General features: G+C 52.0%; 1 pseudogene; it reads left to right on the forward strand.

The window, feature by feature from the left end:
- The first annotated feature begins 9,311 nt into the window (after positions 1–9,311).
- Positions 9,312–11,729, forward strand: LOC140402521 (adenosine receptor A1 pseudogene; annotated as a pseudogene).
- Positions 11,730–18,722: the final 6,993 nt, after the last annotated feature.

Genomic DNA, 18,722 nt, shown 5'->3' on the forward strand with positions numbered 1-18,722 from the left:
ATCAATTTCTTTTAACAAAAATTGAACGTCAGCAGTAAGGGGGGAAAGGGAAAAGCGGGGGGGGGGGGGAAAACAGGAGGCCTAGCGATGTTAGATAAGGACAGGGGACTCAGTATAGGGGTAATTGGGGACAGGGCGGGACGTAGTTTACTTTTTGTTGTTCTACCAGGGGGTTTTGTGTGCGTCGACCCGCGCAGTTTCAGAAATGTCAACATGTTAAACTGTGAAAATTACAAATGCTTCAATAAAATATTTTCTAGAAAAAAAAAGGAACCCCCGCAGCCAATCTATGCACAGCAAGATCCCAATAGCCAGCACTGTGGTGAATGGCTGAGGTGTCGATTCAATGATAAACGTTGACCAGGAGACCAGAGATACCTCCCCGTGTCTTCTTCGAAATAGTGCCGTGGGATACGAACAATACGAGCGTAAGGATGAGGAGCGAAAGTGGGCCATTCGGCCCATCGAGGCTGCTCCGTCGACCAATAAGATCTGTGTTTCTGATTGTGACCTCAACCCCACATTCCTGCCGACCCCGCCGATAACCTTTGGACTCGCTTGTAGGTCAAGAGTCCATCTACCTCAGACTTAAAAATATTATTATTTTTCTTAAGGTCCATCCACGGGCAGTGTGCGTCGCTGGGCTGGGCCAGCATGTATTGCCTGCCCCGAAATGCCCTTGAAGGGAGCGGCATTTCATTTCAGAGGGGCATCCGGGGAAGAGGGTTCCAAAGGTTCATGACCACTGAGAGTCAAAAAATCCTCCATCTTAAATGGGAGAGGCCTCGGATTCTCTGTTTTGGAGGCCAAGTCCCCACGGCGGCGTGAAAACGGTGGTGTTTTACGCCAGGAAAACTGCCGCACAACGACCACCGAGGGGTGGGGGCTGGGGGTTGGGGGGGAGGGGGTCAAGGCAGGGAGGCAGCGTAGATCCCCTAGCTCTAGCTGCTGATACAGCCCGGAGCATTGCCGGGACCGTGGCCGCGCACGGCGACGGCCTACAGCGGCCGCACCATGCTTCACGGCGGACGCAGCCCGCGGACCCAGACGGTAAAAATAGTCCCCCTCCTTTAGCCGCTCGCGTGCCCCGGACCGCCCCTCCCCACAGTGCCCCCAGCCCCAAATGAAGCCCCCCCCCCCCCCCCCACCCCATGCCCGTGGATCGGCCCTCCCCCGACTGTGGCTGCGCCGGACTGAGCTCGCAGCCGCCACGTTGAGTTCAGGACAGGCGAGACCACACGTGTCTCAGGCCGTCGGGAACTCAGCCGGTCGGGGGCGGAGCATCGCGGTTGGGGGGGGGGGGGGGTGCTCAGGCAATGGCCTGTAGCCGTGGATACATATGTGGCGTACTCCTACAGTCCGCCGCTTTTCAGGCGCATCGTGAAATCGGCACCACCCCTTTTTGGTGTCTTCGGGGATTCTCCGGCCCCCTCGCCAAACGCGATTCCGGCATCGGGGAGCGGAGAATCCAGCCCCTTATTTTCAAACTGTCTCCCCCCCCCGCAGTTCTAAACTCCCACAAGACTTAACATCCTTCCAGCATCCACCCCGGCAAGACCCCTCAGCCTCTGACATGTTTTTTAAAAAAATCTTTGACATTCACCAGACTAGAGCAGGGAGATAGGCCCCATCCCACCTGACAGGTGGCACCAGCCGAGGGGAGTGCAGCACTCCCTCGGCGCTGCACCTCTTCTCAAGGAGCGTCAGCCTTGATCTTAGCACTCAAACCCAGGAGTGGGGCTTGAACCCCAGGTTGTGAGTCCGAGGCGAGGGCGCCACCAACCCAAGCGCAGCTGGCACTTGCCGTTGCGCGATTCGCGGGTCACTCTGGGCGCCATGTTACCCAGGAGTCAACAAGGGAGCGCGAAGGACACGTTGTTAGGACTTTGGAAACAGCACTGGAAGACCATGACTAGCGTCCCCTCCAGTGTGTGACCCTTGGCCATAAGCCGGGATGCTGGAACGTTCTGTCACTCTTATTAACACGGAGTCTAGCGCGAGCACGCAAACCTCATTTTAATACCACACCTCAATTTGACTATCAAATGACAGGTGTCGATGTGAAAAACAGAAAGGAACGAACTGTCAACATCACCGCACTGCGGAGGACACCCGGCGAAGACACACTCTGTGTGTGGGTGAGGGGGGGGGTAAGGGGTGCAGATGGAGGCAAGTCCAGCAGGTAAGACATTTGATAAAATATATATTGCACCGACCACTGATGGTCCCAGAACGTCTGTGCAAATGCTTTAGGGAATCCAGGAAGCGAATCATTCATTGAGTGGAATCTATTGACCAGGATCGCTTGTTAGCGTCCCTGTCTCTGAGCCAAAAGCTCCGGGTTCGAGTCCTACCCCAGGACTTGACGGCCAAGAAAGGTGCGTTCGTAACTCGGCCAAACAGGTTGATTATCAACTTGCAAAATCCTTCCAAACACGGCAATGTCTGGCGGTATTAGCGGGAGGGACTCCTGATCAGCCACACTTGATATGGAATGGCTCCCCCCCCTCAAGCTGTAAACCTCTGGCGACAGACCAGCGACATGTTCCGGGAATAACCCATTGTGGAAGCAAATGAAAGTTTGGCTTAATGCGTCACTCGGGGCTGGAGGAGAATTGGAATTTTATTTATTTATTTAATTTAGAGGACACGATTATTTTTTTCCAATTAAGGGGCAATTTAGCGCGGCCAATCCACCTAACCTGCAACATCTTTGGGTTGTGGGGGCGAGACCCACGCAGACACGGGGAGAATGTGCAAACTCCACATGGACAGTGACCCGGGGCCGGGATCGAACCCGGGTCCTCGGCGCCGTGAGGCAGCAGTGCCGCCCGAGAATTGGAACTTATTGACCAAAGCTGAATCTCGCGTCGCGCAGAATGGCCGTTAGTCACGCCGACGTGCAAGGAGATGAATGTTGGACATGCCGTTCTCTGATTAAGGATGTTGGATTTTACAAGTGGAACACAGAATGAGCGCATTTGGACTAAGTGGGATTGACACGGGCTGAGGGCCCTGTCAACAATGGAGTGAAACGGTTCCACGCCACCGAGGAAAAGGAAGGCCTGTGGAAGGTGACATTGTCAAAATGGAGGTGGCAGAGATGGAGGGTGTGAGGGAATTGAGTAAGACCCTCACAGGAGGCGGGGTGGCTGAAAGTGTAATCACGGTCACCATGGGGATCACAGTTTCTGGAGGGCAATTGGTTGACATTTAGACCCCAGGAATTGAGCCACGTCTCTCTCCTTCCCTTGACTTCTGTCCCCATTCTCCCAATGCCTGTGCTCCCGTCCCACCTGTTCTGGTTAGGGTACCGTACCTGCTGGAGCAAGTCACACATAAAAAACACAAACACTGTCAAAGTGACAAATGGGTTCATTTGGTGTTTCGAGCATCATTAATAGCCAGAGGCTCACTCAATTACAGATTTATGTTATTAGCGCTACTAATCCAGACGCAGTCCGGACTATGATCCATTAAGTGCTGATTTACTTTGAATATCGCTGCAGGATTTGACCATCAATGGGCTACAGGAACTAATACACTTCTGACATGTTATTCTGCACTGTGTAGAGCAAATATGTAATCAAATGGTCGAGAATATTTTTTATACAGCAAATCGGGAGTGAGTTACAGACTGAAATCTAATCGAGGGGGTCGGGGTGGTTTATATATAGAATAACAGATACCCGGGAGTGAGTTACAGACTGGAATCTAATTGAGGGGTTCGGGATGGTTTATATATAGAATAACAGATACCCAGGAGAGAGTTACAGACTGGAATCTAATCGAGGGGTTCGGGATGGTTTATATATAGAATAACAGATACCCGGGAGGGAGTTACAGACTGGAATCTAATCGAGGGGTTCGGGGTGGTTTATATATAGAATAACAGATACCCGGGAGTGAGTTACAGACTGGAATCTAATCGAAGGGTTCGGGATGGTTTATATATAGAATAACAGATACCCAGGAGAGAGTTACAGACTGGAATCTAATCGAGGGGTTCGGGGTGGTTTATATATAGAATAACAGATACCCGGGAGTGAGTTACAGACTGGAATCTAATCGAGGGGTTTGGGATGGTTTATATATAGAATAACAGATACCCGTGAGTGTGATACAGACTGGAATCTAATCAAGGGGTTCGGGGTGGTTTATATATAGAATAACAGATACCCGGGAGTGAGTTGCACACTGGAATCTAATCGAGGAGTTCGGGATGGTTTATATATAGAATAACAGATATCCGGGAGTGAGTTACAGACTGGAATCTAATCGAGGGGTTCGGTGTGGTTTATATATAGAATAACAGATATCCGGGAGAGAGTTACAGACTGGAATCTAATCGAGGGGTTTGGGGTGGTTTATATATAGAATAACAGATACCCGGGAGTGAGTTACAGACTGGAATCTAATCGAGGGGTTTGGGATGGTTTATATATAGAATAACAGATATCCGGGAGAGAGTTACAGACTGGAATCTAATCGAGGGGTTTGGGGTGGTTTATATATAGAATAACAGATACCCGGGAGTGAGTTACAGACTGGAATCTAATCGAGGGGTTCGGGATGGTTTATATATAGAATAACAGATACCCGGGAGTGAGTTACAGACTGGAATCTAATCGAGGGGTTCGGCGTGGTTTATATATAGAATAACAGATACCCGGGATTGAGTTACAGACTGGAATCTAATCGAGGGGTTCGGGGTGGTTTATATATAGAATAACAGATATCCGGGAGAGAGTTACAGACTGGAATCTAATCGAGGGGTTCGGGGTGGTTTATATATAGAATAACAGATACCCGGGAGTGAGTTACAGACTGGAATCTAATCGAGGGGTTTGGGGTGGTTTATATATAGAATAACAGATACCCGGGAGTGAGTTACAGACTGGAATCTAATCGAGGGGTTCGGGATGGTTTATATATAGAATAACAGATACCCGGGAGTGAGTTACAGACTGGAATCTAATCGAGGGCTCGGGGTGGTTTATATATCGAATAACAGATACCTGGGAGTGAGTTACAGACTGGAATCTAATCGAGGGGTTCGGGGTGGTTTATATATAGAATAACAGATACCCGGGAGTGAGTTACAGACTGGAATCTAATCGAGGGGTTCGGGGTGGTTTATATATAGAATAACAGATACCCGGGAATGAGTTACAGACTGGAATCTAATCGAGGGGTTCGGGGTGGTTTATATATAGAATAACAGATACCCGGGAGTGAGTTATAGACTGGAATCTAATCGAGGGGTTCGGAGTGGTTTATATATAGAATAAGAGATACCCGGGAGTGAGTTACAGACTGGAATCTAATCGAGGGGTTCGGGGTGGTTTATATATAGAATAACAGATACTGAGCAATAATTTACACATTCAAGCTTATTTAAGGGGCTGGTTTATATATCGAACATGCTTGAAATTCTGAGAAGGGCTGAGTTCGATTTGTTATATTTGGGTTATTGATATGGAACAATGGATCCCGGGATTGCTTTCAAAGGGAATGGCATCGAGATGCACCGCTGTCGTCACCACTCTTGTCGATCGGAGCTGGTATTGTTTCTGATTGTCGGTGAAGCAGTCTGATTAGATTGTAGTATCCCCTATCCCCATTACATAGTAACAGGCCTTTGATGCCATTTGTGCAGGGTTTTTTCACAGAGTAATCACTAGTTAATTAGAAGGAAGTTATGTCTGGAGTGACGTATCGCTGGATTGGTCTGTGTTTTGTCAGCTCTGCCGCGGAGGGCAATTGCGATTCAGAGATACCCTCGGTTTAAGGGCGTGTTCCCTCTGAACCCGGGAATTGGAGCCAACTTGGCAATCTCAAATGAACTGAAATGGCCTCTAAACTGCTGTGGTTACCATGCCAGGATGGTAGGTATAATGCAGGATGTGAGTTGCCCTCAATTGACCGTGAGTGAGAAACTCGACGAAGGTATCCTCCGATTCAGGTGGGGGTCACCAGACTAGTCGTGTCTTTTACTTGTCTCTTGGCTGACCTGAGAGGTCACAGGCGCACAGTAACCTGGATACCAGTGGGAGGCGCTCTCACCTCGGAGTCCGCAGGTTGTGGTCTCAAGTCCAGCACCTGAGGCCTGAGCAGAGGAATCAGCCTGGCGCTGTGGGGCAGTACTTGAGGGGAGTGCTGGAGTGTCAGTGGTGCCATCTGTCGGGTGGGATGTTACACTGAGGTCCCACCTGCCCTCTCGCGGGGTGTAATAGATGCTGTGGGCCGGCTATTTCAAAGAGCAAGGCTTTAATAGGAGGGGCAGAGAGCAGAAGAGCAAGGACGTCATGTTGAACTTGTTCAAGACACCAGTTCGGACTCAGCGGGAATCCAGTCCCGGTCCCTGGACCTCAGGAAGGACGTGGAGGCGTTGGCAGGAGTGCAGAAAAGATTCACGAGAATGGTCCCAGGGATGAGGGACTTTGAAGATGGATTGGGGAAGAATGGCCCACTCCTGCTCTCCTTCTCGATCCCTTCCTTGCAGAGAGGAGATCTGATGAGAGTTATTCAAACTGACCGAGGGTCTGCACAGAGTAGACCGGGAGATGTCTCGACATGGGGAGAAATGTCTTCACGTTAGCGAGCGGTTGGCGAATGCGCTGCCTGGCAGTGTGGTGGAGCCAGGTTCAATTTCAAGAGAGAATTGAGGTCGCTGGACAGGGGGCGCGTGCCGTGTTACGGGGAGAAAGGGGCGGATGGCACTCAGCGAGTTACTCCTTTGGGGAGCCGGGGCAGGCACGATGGGCCGAGCAGCCTCCTTCCGCGCTGTGGCAGTTCTGGGATTCCGTGAGTTAACCCTCGTGCCCTAGGCAATGTTCGCTCTTCCTGTTGGGCCACCAAGGATAGGCCACCCGGTCATTATCATGCTGCGGTTGCTGGGAGCTTGCAGAGCACCTTCTGAGCTTGTGGAAGGTGCTATATAAATGCACATTCTGTCTTCCTTTACAGTTGCCTCTCGCCTGGACTGCATGTCTGGATTGATTTTTCTTTGCCCTTCCGCAGGATGTGGCGGTCCCTGGGCCGGGCCCAGCATTTGTTGCCCATCCCTAATTGCCCTTGAACTGAGTGTCTCGCTCGGCCATTTCAGAGGAGCACATTGCTGTGGGCCTGGAGTCACATGTAGGCCAGACCGGGTAAGAACGGCAGATTTCCTTCCCTAAAGGGGGGCATCAGTGAACCAGATGGGTTTTTTACGACAATCGATGATCGTTGTCACGGGCGCCGTTACTGAGACCAGCTTTCTATCCCAGATTTTATTCATTTAATTTAAATTCCACCAGCTGCCGGAGTGGGATTCAAACCCATGTCCCTCAGAGTCAGTGGCATCACCCCGACGCCACAGTCTCCCACTGCTGTTCCTGCTCCAAGGAGCAGGCTTGAAGGGCCGAATGGCCTACAGCTGCCCCTGTTTTTCTATTGTTTTTCTGTTAAGCTTTTGTTAAAGAGGGAATCAGTGGTAACATCATGTCTGGGACATATTTTCCCCTGCCCCGCTCCTCGTCTGGAAATGCTGGGTGCTGTCTGTCACGTTGTTATGTGGTTAGCTGCAGATCTACATTCCCCATCATGTGGTTTAACTGGCGATAACGGTCTCCTTTCTCCCTGCATCGCACCTCAGAGTGCCTGGCGACTTCCTCCGTGCTAACCTTCTGAACCAGCACCAGCTCGACCCTCAGAACAAAGAACGTACAGTGCAGAAGGAGGCCATTCGGCCCATCGAGTCTGCACCGACCCACATAAGCTCCCACTTCCACACTATCCCCGAACCCACTCACTAAGGGCAATTTATCACGGCCAATCCACCTAACCTGCACGTCTTTGGACTGTGGGAGGAAACCAGAGCACCCGGAGGAAACCCACGCAGACATGGGGAGAATGTGAAAACTCCGTACAGACAGTGACCCAAGCCGGGAATTGAACCTGGCATCCTGGCGCTGTGAAGCCGCAGTGCTAACCACTGTGCTACCGTGCTGCCCGTTTCGCTTTCTTCGATTTCAAAATTTGTCGCTCACTTTGGCTTGTTATTTATCATGATGTGTGCGCGAGAGAGAGAGAGTGAGTGAGAAAGGGTGAGAAAGATCGGGGCCGACAGAACAACGAGCGATACATGTGGTGAAAGAGAAAGAGAAAGAGAGAGAGCGGGGGTAGAAACATGAATGCATTAGATTACACAGAATTAACAGCACGAAAACACGCCACCTCCTCCTCCCCCACCCTGTCCCTGTTGGTGTTTTTGTTCCTCTCGAGTCTGCTCCCATTTTCCCTGATCTAAATCTACCATCGTTCCCTCCTCGCTCATACCCTTGTCTAGTTTCCCATCCGATCGCATACTCTTCACCTCAACCACTCGCTCTGGGAGCGAGTTCCACCTTCTCACCGCACTCACCTGGTGAAGAAGTTTCTCCCGAATTCCCAATTGGATTTTCTTGGGGACCTACCTTATTTTGGGGGCTTCTAGTTTTATGCCCCCCCCCCCCCCTCCTCCTCCACCCACGAGAGGAAACATTCTCTATATCCTCTCGATCAGAAATTGTAACGGCCTCGTTTCGGCCACACCCTCGGCCTTCTGAGAAAAGAGGCCCCCGTTTGTCAACCCCCCCCCACACACATTTCTGGGATCATCCTGGTAAATCTGCTCTGCACCCTCTCCCGTGTCTCCGTCTCCTTTCGATAACATAGCCACCGGGGCTGAACACAGTGCTCTGAGGTCTAGCCAAAGTACCGTACAGATTTGGCAAAACTTCCCTACTTCTCAAATCTCAGCTGTTCATCTGGAACCTTTCAGGAAATGTGCGCGCGCTCAATGTAGATAGCACTGGGCACATGGGAAAGGGGCACCTTGATAGATGATATTCCCAGTAACCCGTTTCGCGATAAAAGACCGGTCTCGGAGTGGATATTTAGCCGGTGCTTCCCGGTCTTGAACCCACTGAGAATTCAAAATTCTGCGGAGAAAGGGATTGAAATGGGGAAGAACTAATGGCAGGGGGTGGGAGGTGGAGGGGCAAATATTGTCAAAAGGCAAGTGAGTGGAATGATTGCCTCCTTATATAAAAATACGAAACTTCTTACAGTCTTACTGTATCGGTTGACCAATAATTTAGGATCAAAGTATTTAAGAAGTATTTTGGATGTCCACATGAGGAGCGGTGACGTGTCAAAAGGTGACATTAGGTCAGCTGGCGTCACGTCAACCGACGTGGATACGATGGGCCTTGTGTGAATGTTTCTGAAGCGAGTGAAAGTGTTGACCCTTCTAAAATTACCCCTTTTCTTCTGAAGGAGAAAGGGCTGACGCTCCCTGCTGAGAATTTGTGCATGGCGCATCGCGGAACCATCCAGGAGCCGAATGGGGAGAAGGAAGGAGCCGGCGGGAGATGAAGAGAAGGATTGAAGGAGCAGAGGAGCGGGCGCTTTCTCATTTTCACTATGGACGTATTTGGAAGCTTTGGCAATAGCGTGGCAAACCGGTACCACGGCAAGGCCAACTGTACCAGTTCTTCCTTCCACATCAACGTCGGTTACTTTGTCACGGAAGTGCTAACGGCGTTCTTTGCTGTCCTCGGGAATATCTTTGTCTGCCTTGCCGTCGCCAGGAACCGGAAGCTGCGCACCGTCAACAATTACTTCCTGGTGTCGCTGGCTGTGGCGGACATATTGGTCGGGGCCGTGGCCATCCCGTGCTCCCTGCTGTCGTACCTGGGCCTGCCCTGGCGCAGTTACTCCCTCTGCGTCCTGATGCTCTGCGTCCTGCTCGTCCTGACCCAAGCTTCCATCCTTGGGCTGTTTGCCGTTGCCGTGGAACGCTACGTCGCCATCCTGAAGCCTCTCCGTTACCAGGCCTGGGTGACGCCCAGGAAGGCCGGCCTGACGATCATCGCGTCCTGGGCGCTGGCGGTGGCCATTGGGCTGGTGCCTCTGATGGGGTGGCGCAGAGGGCCCGTCGCTGGCCAGGGCTGCAGCTTTGACAATGTGATCGACGGGAGCTACATGGTCTACTTCAATTTCATTGGCTGCATGCTGCTGCCTCCGCTCGTCATGTTCGTCATCTACGCCAAGATATTCCTCGAGGTCAAAAAGCAGATCCGCAGGATAGCCGAGAGGCACATTGGCATCAGTGCCGAGGAAAGGCGGCAGCAGGTAGTTCATAAGGAGATCCAGACGGCAATGTTGCTCCGCATTGTCCTGTCCTGTTTCACCTTGTGCTGGATTCCCATCCACATCCTGCACGGCGTCAAACTTTACTGCCCAAGCTGTGAAATCCCGACTTCTGTCACGCTTTCCCTGATCCTGCTGTCTCACATCAACTCGGTCATCAACCCCATAATCTATGTCTTCAGGATGAAGAGCTTCTGCGAGGCTTTCAAAGATGCCTTCTCGTGGGTCCCCACCGTCTTTGCAAAATGTTCTAATTCGGATTTCACAGGAATGATCAAGGCCGAACCATGGGGGAACAAGAAGGTTCCTTTGCCGGGGATATAGGACCGGTGGGACGGCCCTTCGTCAGATTGTTGATGTCCCAGTCGTGGTCTAATCTCACTCTCTATTTATAGACTTGCCGTTTTGTCAATTGCATTTTTATTTCTGATAAGGCACTCTCACCAGATCTTGACTCGCAAACAGTGGCATTATGTGCAGGGAAGATTCTGGATTGGGGCCAGATATGTTATTAAATATGACGGCTGTCTCTGAGTTGCCATTCGTAGCACAATGGTTAACACTGTTGCTTCAGGGTCCCGGGTTCTATTCCCGGCTCGGGTGACTGTCTGTGCGGAGTCTGCACGTTCTCCCCGTGTCTGCGCGGGTTTCCTCCGGGCGCTCCGGTTTCCTCCCACAAGTCCCGAAAGACGTGCTGTTAGGTGAATTGGACATTCTGAATTCTCCCTCTGTGTACCCGAACAGGCGCCGGAATGTGGCGACGAGGGGATTTTCACAGTAACTTCATTGCAGTGTTAATGTAAGCCGACTTGTGACAATAATAAAGATTATTATTATAAGATTTTTTAAAAATTCTATTACAGAATGTGGGCACATTCCACAAATGGTGGAAACATTCCTCCCGTCATCCATTTCAGGTCAGCGGGTCAGTGTTCCAGGCCAGAAACAGGCCACTCGGCCCATCTGGTTGACGCTGGTGTTCAGACACCGCACAAGGCTCCTCCCACCCCCTCTTCAGCCCACCCATCCACAAATCCTTACATTGCTCTCTCCCTCGTGTACCTATCCAGGCCCCCCCCCCCCAACACTTTGACGCTGTTCACCTCAACCACTCTACCTGTTAGCCGAGTCTACTCTTCTGGTAAAGAAGTTGCTCTTGAATGCCTTAAGGGATTTATTAGTGACATATATTGATAGTTCGAGATGAACTATTCCTTATCCCGCTGTTCATCATTGTACAAGCTCTCCATTAGGCCGCCACTCAGATCAGGCGGGCCTTTTCCAGAGAGATGGAGCCCAGGCTGTTCGTCCTCTCCTGGAGACCAGGCCTACTATTTTATCTCTCCACAAGTATGAAGTTACTGTGAAAAGCCCCTAGTCGCCACATTCCGGCGCCTGTTCGGGTAAGCTGGTACGGGAATTGAACCCGTGCTGCTGACCTTGTTCTGCATCACAAACCAGCTGTCTAGCCCACTGAGCTAAACCACCTCTAACACCCCCAGTGGTCTAAATCGTCGGGTAGGGGGAACAATTCTATCCAGGCCAGTCACATACCCCCTCTGATCCTGCGGCCCATGCCCAGTGAGCGGGGAGTCTACCCACAGGTGGTGGGGTCTCTCTGAAATGAAATGAAAATCGCTTATTGCCACAAGTAGGCTTCAATGAAGTTACTGTGAAAAGCCCCTAGTCGCCACATTCTGGCACCTGTTCGGGGAGGCTGGTACGGGAATCGAACCCGCGCTGCTGGCCTGCCTTGGTCTGCTTTAAAAGCCAGCGATTTAGCCCAGTGTGCTAAACCAGCCCCTCGTGGAGGTCAGGTTCCCCAGGCCTCGGGAAGCCCAGCAGATGAATGGAGGCCAGGAAGGACCTCTCTTGACTGGGGATAGACTTCTGGGCTCCGATCGGACCTGGATGTGCTCTTTAAGTCTGACATCTGCCTGAGGTGCGGCATCAACAACAACAACAAAGAGTCTGGAGGAGCTAAGGGAGAGGGTAGAGTTGCCGTGGGGGAGGGAGTTGGGAGGGGAAATCAATTGGGGAGTATGGAGTGAGGCACTGCGTAGGGTAAACGGGACCTCCTCTTGTGCAAGGATGAGCCTGATACAGTTTAAGGTGGTGCACAGGGTGCATATGACTCGGGCGAGAATGAGTGGGTTCTTTCAGGGGGTATGAGAGGTGTGGGCGGGGGCCAGCGAATCACGCGCACACGTTTTGGGGTTGTGAAAAATTGGGAAATTCTGGGCGTGAGTGTTCGTGGTCTTAGCCAGGATAGCGGAGGAGGAGGTGGACCCGGACCCTTTGGTGGCGATATTTGGGGTTTCGGAGAAGCCGGAGCTCAGGGAGAGGAGGAAGGCCGATGTCGTGGCCTTCGCCTCTCTGATTGCACGGCGGCGAATTTTGCTGGAGTGGCGGTCGGCATCACCAACAGGGGTAACGGCTTGGATGGGTGACCTTTACGACTTCCTGCGGTTGGAGGAGATAAAGTATGAGTTGAGGGGCGCAGCAGAGGAGTTTGCTATAAGGTGGGGGGTGTTTGTAACTGTGTTTGAGGAGCTGTTCGTCGCGGGAGAGGTGGGGGTGAAAAAGGAGAAAACATTTGTACAGACTGTATAGTTGACTGCTGGGAAGTATGTTTCCCGGGCTGTTTATTTGTTGTAACCTGTTTTGATACATGTTTGTAATAAAATACATTTTTAAAAAAATATCAAAAGCAACAACCGCTCCTGATGTTTGCATAGCGCCCCTAACAATACAAACCAACCAAGGTGCTTTAACAGGTGTGTTAGCAAATAGAATATGACACCAAACCCCATAGAGATATCAGTTCAGAGGACCAAACATTTGGTCAATGGTGTAGATTTTAAGGAGTGTCTTAAAGGTGGAGAGACAGAGGGAGTTGGACAGGTTTAAAGAGGGCGTTCCAGAGCTCAGCGCCCTGAGAAGTTGAAGGCACGACCGCCAATGGCGGAGCGATTATAATCGGGGCACGCTCGAGAGGCCAGTATTAGAGGAGCTTGGAGATCTCTCGGGTTGTGGGGCTGGGGGAGATCCCAGAGAGACCGAGGGACGAGTCCCCTGGGTGGCTTGAAGACAAGGATGAGAGGTTGAAGGAGAAACAGTGGTGGTTTCCCCAGTCGGCCAGTCCTGTTGTGGGGGAGTGGTGGGTGGGTGTGGGGGGTGTGGGAGTGCATGGCGGTGGTTAATCAGGAGTTGGAGTGTTCATCCTAATCTCACAAGGAAGCCTTAGGCCTCACTTTTTTTTAATTTTAAATTTTTTGTTCTCCTTTTTCACATTTTCTCCCACATTTACATCCATCAACAATAAACAATAATCAGCAAGATATGTCAGTCCCCATAATAACATCGATCCCATCTACCCACCAACCCCCAAACCTCAACCCGCATGTTTACATAAACAAATGACAAAAAGGAATCAGGGATTACCCCTAGTCACCCTTAATCTTACACAGCTCCCCCCCACCCCCACCCCCCCCTCCCCCCCCCCCCGCCCACCCGAGGTCTCCAGCTCCTCCCGTCCACTGCCTCTTGTAAAACTCCTCCTCCCAACCTCGGTTCCTTCCCCCCAACTTTCCACCCCCGGCTAGAACTCTCGGACCCTGTTCTGCCAGGCTCCGATGGCCGCAGCCCCTCCCCCCACCTCACTCCCGTTCACTGGCCGGCTTAAACCGGCCAGCGTGGAGTCCTTAGGCCTCACTTAACCGACGCGTATCGCCCCCCCCACCCCCAACCAAATTGTCTGAGACCCCGTACCCTCCACTCGCTGCAAACTCCCGCCTCAGATCCACCTCTCCCCATCCCGGTTAATTTGAGTTGGAGAATATTTATTCAAATGAGGCCCAGTGGCTGAGATTGGTTGAGAGGTACACAATCGAGGCCTGCACTCCAGTGCCGTACCGAGCGGGCACCACCGCGCTGGGTGCGTCAGACGGAATGTTAAACCAAGGCCTCCCTCAGGTGGATGTAAAAGAGCCCGTGGCTTTATTTCGACGGCGAACAGGAGAGTTCTCCCTGGGTTGCTATTCATTCCTCGATACCTCGAAACGGGTAATCTGGGTCACTGATCACATTGCTGTCTCTGGGAGCTTGCTGCGAGCAAATTGATTGCCTGTTTTCCCACAACAACAGGGGCCATGTTTCAATAAGTACTGCGTGGGCCGCAAACTGCTTTGGATCATCTAGAGGGTGTGAAGGGCGCTATGTAAATGCAGAGACTTTCTTCCGTCCCCCATCTATGAAACGACACTTCGGAGGAGGGGATTGAAAGAGCGGTGAACTCTTCCAGTTTCTTTGATGATGATTTGATTGCTGCCGTGGCTTTTAGTGTTTCAATAAATAACTCTGTGGCTTTTCTGATGACGTCCACCTTAACTTAGGCTCTTTCATTGTAATGGTTTGTACCGCAGGGTGAAAGCGTTCAGCCCATCATCTCTCGTCTGCAACAATCTTCCCGCGGTCACGTGACTTTCTTCGCCATGGACAGCGTTGCTTCCTGTGAGCCTCTCTTCCATCTTGGTGTTCAGCTCTGGGCCCAGCTTCGTCTGGGCGTGGCTCGGGAGCCGCTCTCCGGCATTGGCTGCAGGGGGGTGGGGGCGAGAAGGTGCGCGATTCGCCAGCCCCCCGTTTTCCTCTGAGCCTCTTCTCGCCCAGTTGAGTTCACCGTTTCTTCACTCTTCTCCTCTTCCAATGCCCCTCCAGACAGTCAGCCTCCCGAGGACACCGCCTTCAGCTGCTGCCTCCCAGTGTCAATGCCGCCACCTTCATAGCCCCCTGGCAAAAAGTGTCCTATTAGCGGAGGCGTGGGCATCCAGCAGGTCGCGATTCAGTGACCAGTTCACCGTACAGAAAGTCTTTGGTTCCATTGCCTTCATCTAGCCAATGATCATGGCTGAAGTGGCACTGACGTCGCTGGTTTAGCAATGAGCGGATGCTGATAGGACGAGCACACTCCACTCTAAGTGTTCTGCCAGGAGATGGTGTCATAGAATTTTACAGCACAGAAAGAGGCCCTTCAGCCCAGCGTGTCTGCGCCGGCCATCGAGCGCCTATCCCATTTTCCAAAACTTGTTCCGTAGCTTTGTGTGCAATACCGAGGATACATCTGAGACAGTGCAGGAGGCCCTACATCTCCCTGAAAGGATGGGTAATCTCGGCCTCAACCTATCCTTTTCGCAAAGCATTCGAGCAGAGACAGGGCAGGCCGAATGGCCTCCTTCTGTGCAGTGTGTGTTCCAACAACCCATTGTGTGGAGAACTTTCTTCCACTCGCTCTCCACACCCTCCTGTTGCCAGTTTTAACCTCGTCACTCAAACATTTAATAATTCCGTATTCGCACTAACATCGACTAACCCCATCCATTAACCTGGTTTCAATCCCATAATTGAGTGGAAATAGCCCCAACGTCTCAATTATTTCCTTATAAACTGCAGCATCTCACCTGGAGATTAACCTCAATATGACACATCCCCTCAATGTTGTATCGTTCTACCAACAATGTGCTGTCCAAATATACTCACTGGGCAGAATCTTGCGCCCTCCCCTTTGGTGGGTTTGGTGGCAAAGGGGCAATTAATTCAGGTGGGGGGGGGGGGGGGATGTGGGGACCCCTTCCCGCCTCTCATCCTAACCCTGATTAAATATGCGGTGGGAAAGCCCATGGTTGGACTTTGAGCCCTCCCCCACATCAATTAAGGCCCTTAAGTGGGAAATGAATGCCCACATAAAGGCTTCAACCCTCTGTCATTGGTAGAAGCCAGTGGCAGGTGGGAGGGGACTTACCATGCAGAGAACACGACAAGCTGAGCCCCGGTATATTCCCCTGAGAGCTCCCACTGGGGCCCATTGTTCAAAGGAACTTGATGCCTGATTGAGGGACAGGGGTTGTCCCACTGAGAGCCACCCATTGCCCTTGCTTCCAACCCCCTCTCGCCTTGCCAACCCCTTCCCATCCAAACCCCCTCTCACCCTGCCACCCCCTTCCCAACTCCAAACCCCCTCTCGCCCTGCCACCCCCTTCCCAACTCCAAACCCCCTCTCGCCCAGCCACCCCCTTCCCAACCCCAAACCCCCTCTCGCCCTGCCATCCCCTTCCCAACTCCAAACCCCCTCTCGCCCTGCCATCCCCTTCCCAACTCCAAACCCCCTCTCGCCCTGCCACCCCCTTCCCAACTCCAAACCCCGTCTCGCCCTGCCACCCCTTCCCAACTCCAAACCCCGTCTCGCCCTGCCAACCCCTTCCCATCCAAACCCCCTCTCGCCCTGCCACCCCTTCCTAACTCCAAACCCCGTCTCGCCCTGCCACCCCTTCCCAACTCCAAACCCCCTCTCGCCCTGCCACCCCTTCCCAACTCCAAACCCCCTCGCGCCCTGCCACCCCCTTCCCAACTTCAAACCCCCTCTCGCCCTGCCACCCCCTTCCCAACTCCAAACCCCGTCTCGCCCTGCCACCCCTTCCCAACTCCAAACCCCCTCTCGCCCTGCCATCCCCTTCCCAACTCCAAACCCCCTCTCGCCCTGCCACCCCCTTCCCAACTCCAAACCCCCTCTCGCCCTGCCACCCACTTCCCAACTCCAAACCCCCTCTCGCCCTGCCACCCACTTCCCAACTCCAAACCCCCTCTCGCCCTGCCACCCCCTTCCCAACTCCAAACCCCCTCTCGCCCTGCCACCCCCTTCCCAACTCCAAACCCCCTCTCGCCCTGCCACCCCCTTCCCAACTCCAAACCCCCTCTCGCCCTGCCACCCCCTTCGCGCCATCATCCACCTGTGGCCCGGGACCCTCCTCGATCTGAGGCCTTGGCTGGTTGCAGTACCGGCAGCGGCCACCACCTCCCTGGCGGCGGCGCCGAGTACAGAAGAGCTGCTAGATCCTGATTGGTCGGCATCTCTCGGTGAGCGGGGCTTCCACCCTCCCTGCCTTGACCACCGTTTTAGCCAATGGGTTTGAGACTCTCGCGGTGGAAACCTGGGGGGTATTCTTCAATCCCTCAACCACGTGCAGCTCGCCATTCGCTGGTGGCGGCATTCTTTCTGCCCGTTGCTTATCGATGGGTTTTCGCATTGAAGCCCCAAATCTACTTGCATCCATTAATAACCCACTTCACCAAATATCGCCCAGTTGAACCATGTGGCTGCCTGCAGGTCTTACGTAATTACCATGTTTACCTTCATCGCTCTGTGTTTCCCTTTCTCACAGAGATGCAATCATTTTCACTTTTAAATTTCATTGATGCCAAATTTAAGATTGTCAGTCAGGCTCGCAGAGTGGTGCCCTTGCATGTACTCAAAGCTACGTATCTTAATACACAGGGACCTGTTTGCTGCAGACAGAAAGAACATGTACACACATTGCGCTTGTTTCAGCTAAACAAAATAAGTGTCAACCATTCGCTGGTATATTCCTCAGGGCAATGCCCTGACCAATCAGAGTCGGGCTGCCTGGTTTAAGTTTTCAAACAATGCTTGGCAGTTAACTGTCAGTCATCATCAACTGGTGCATTCTCCGTGGCAATGCTTCTACCAATCAGAGTCCACTTGGCAACCACTCAGAACTCTCTTCCCATGTAGTTGCTTCCCCTGATGTTGGTATTCTTGCGAATTATCCTGATGGGTGCAAGGTGGAAAGCTTCGACAACACGTCTTTTTCCAGCCAATACTCAATTTTCACTCTCCGGGTTCCCCTCGTACGGAAAGGCAAAGGGAGTCAGGCAATAAATCTCAAAACTACTTTCGTTGAGCCAGACATTTTGACCTGCTATCGGCACAGATCCGAAGGGCCTTTCCTATGTGGTAGACCTCTATGACGCTATCTACCAGCCCTGTAAATATGGCTTGCACAGAGCAGACGGAATGCAAGCCTTTGATATGTCACCACGGAGGAGGTGAGTAGCTTTGTTGGAGGTTTTAGCTTGGTTTCAGCAACATCAAACTTCCTGTTATTGGTGCTTTTGTTCACTGCTGTGTACACGCGGTCTATTTATAGCTGACGTTGTTCTGTTGACTTGTGACGCGATTGCTGCGGATGCTTTGCAACGTCGGGTTCGAGACCAGGTTGCGCCCTTCCCGCAAACTCTCAGTCCGCCCACGAGTGGCCTGGAAAGCAAAACAAAGAACTTGCATTTATGTAGCACCTTTCACAAGGCCCGCGCCTTGTTCTACAGCCTATTCAGTCCTTTCAAAGTGCGATCATGGTTTTCTTTCACGCCAGGGAGCTGAAGTTAAAGAGAGGATTGGGGAGCTATGCCTGGAGAGAAATCAGCATAAAGAGCAGAAATAGAAAGATGGCGTGGGAGATAAGGCAGCGGATAGAGAGAGAAATGGAGAGAGGGTGAGAAAGAGAAATGAACAGAGAGTGAGAAAGAGGCCTTTCGGCCCATCGGGTCTGTACGGCCGTCAAGCACCTATCCCATTCTACTCCCATTTCCCAGCACTTGGTCTGTCGCCTTGTGTGCTAGGGCGTTCCAAGTGCTCATCGAAATGCTTCTTTTTAAAAAATAAATTGAGAGTACCCAATTAATTTTTTTCC

The sequence above is a fragment of the Scyliorhinus torazame genome, chromosome 25 (assembly GCF_047496885.1).
Source record: "Scyliorhinus torazame isolate Kashiwa2021f chromosome 25, sScyTor2.1, whole genome shotgun sequence".
In the NCBI taxonomy this organism is placed as follows: domain Eukaryota; kingdom Metazoa; phylum Chordata; class Chondrichthyes; order Carcharhiniformes; family Scyliorhinidae; genus Scyliorhinus; species Scyliorhinus torazame.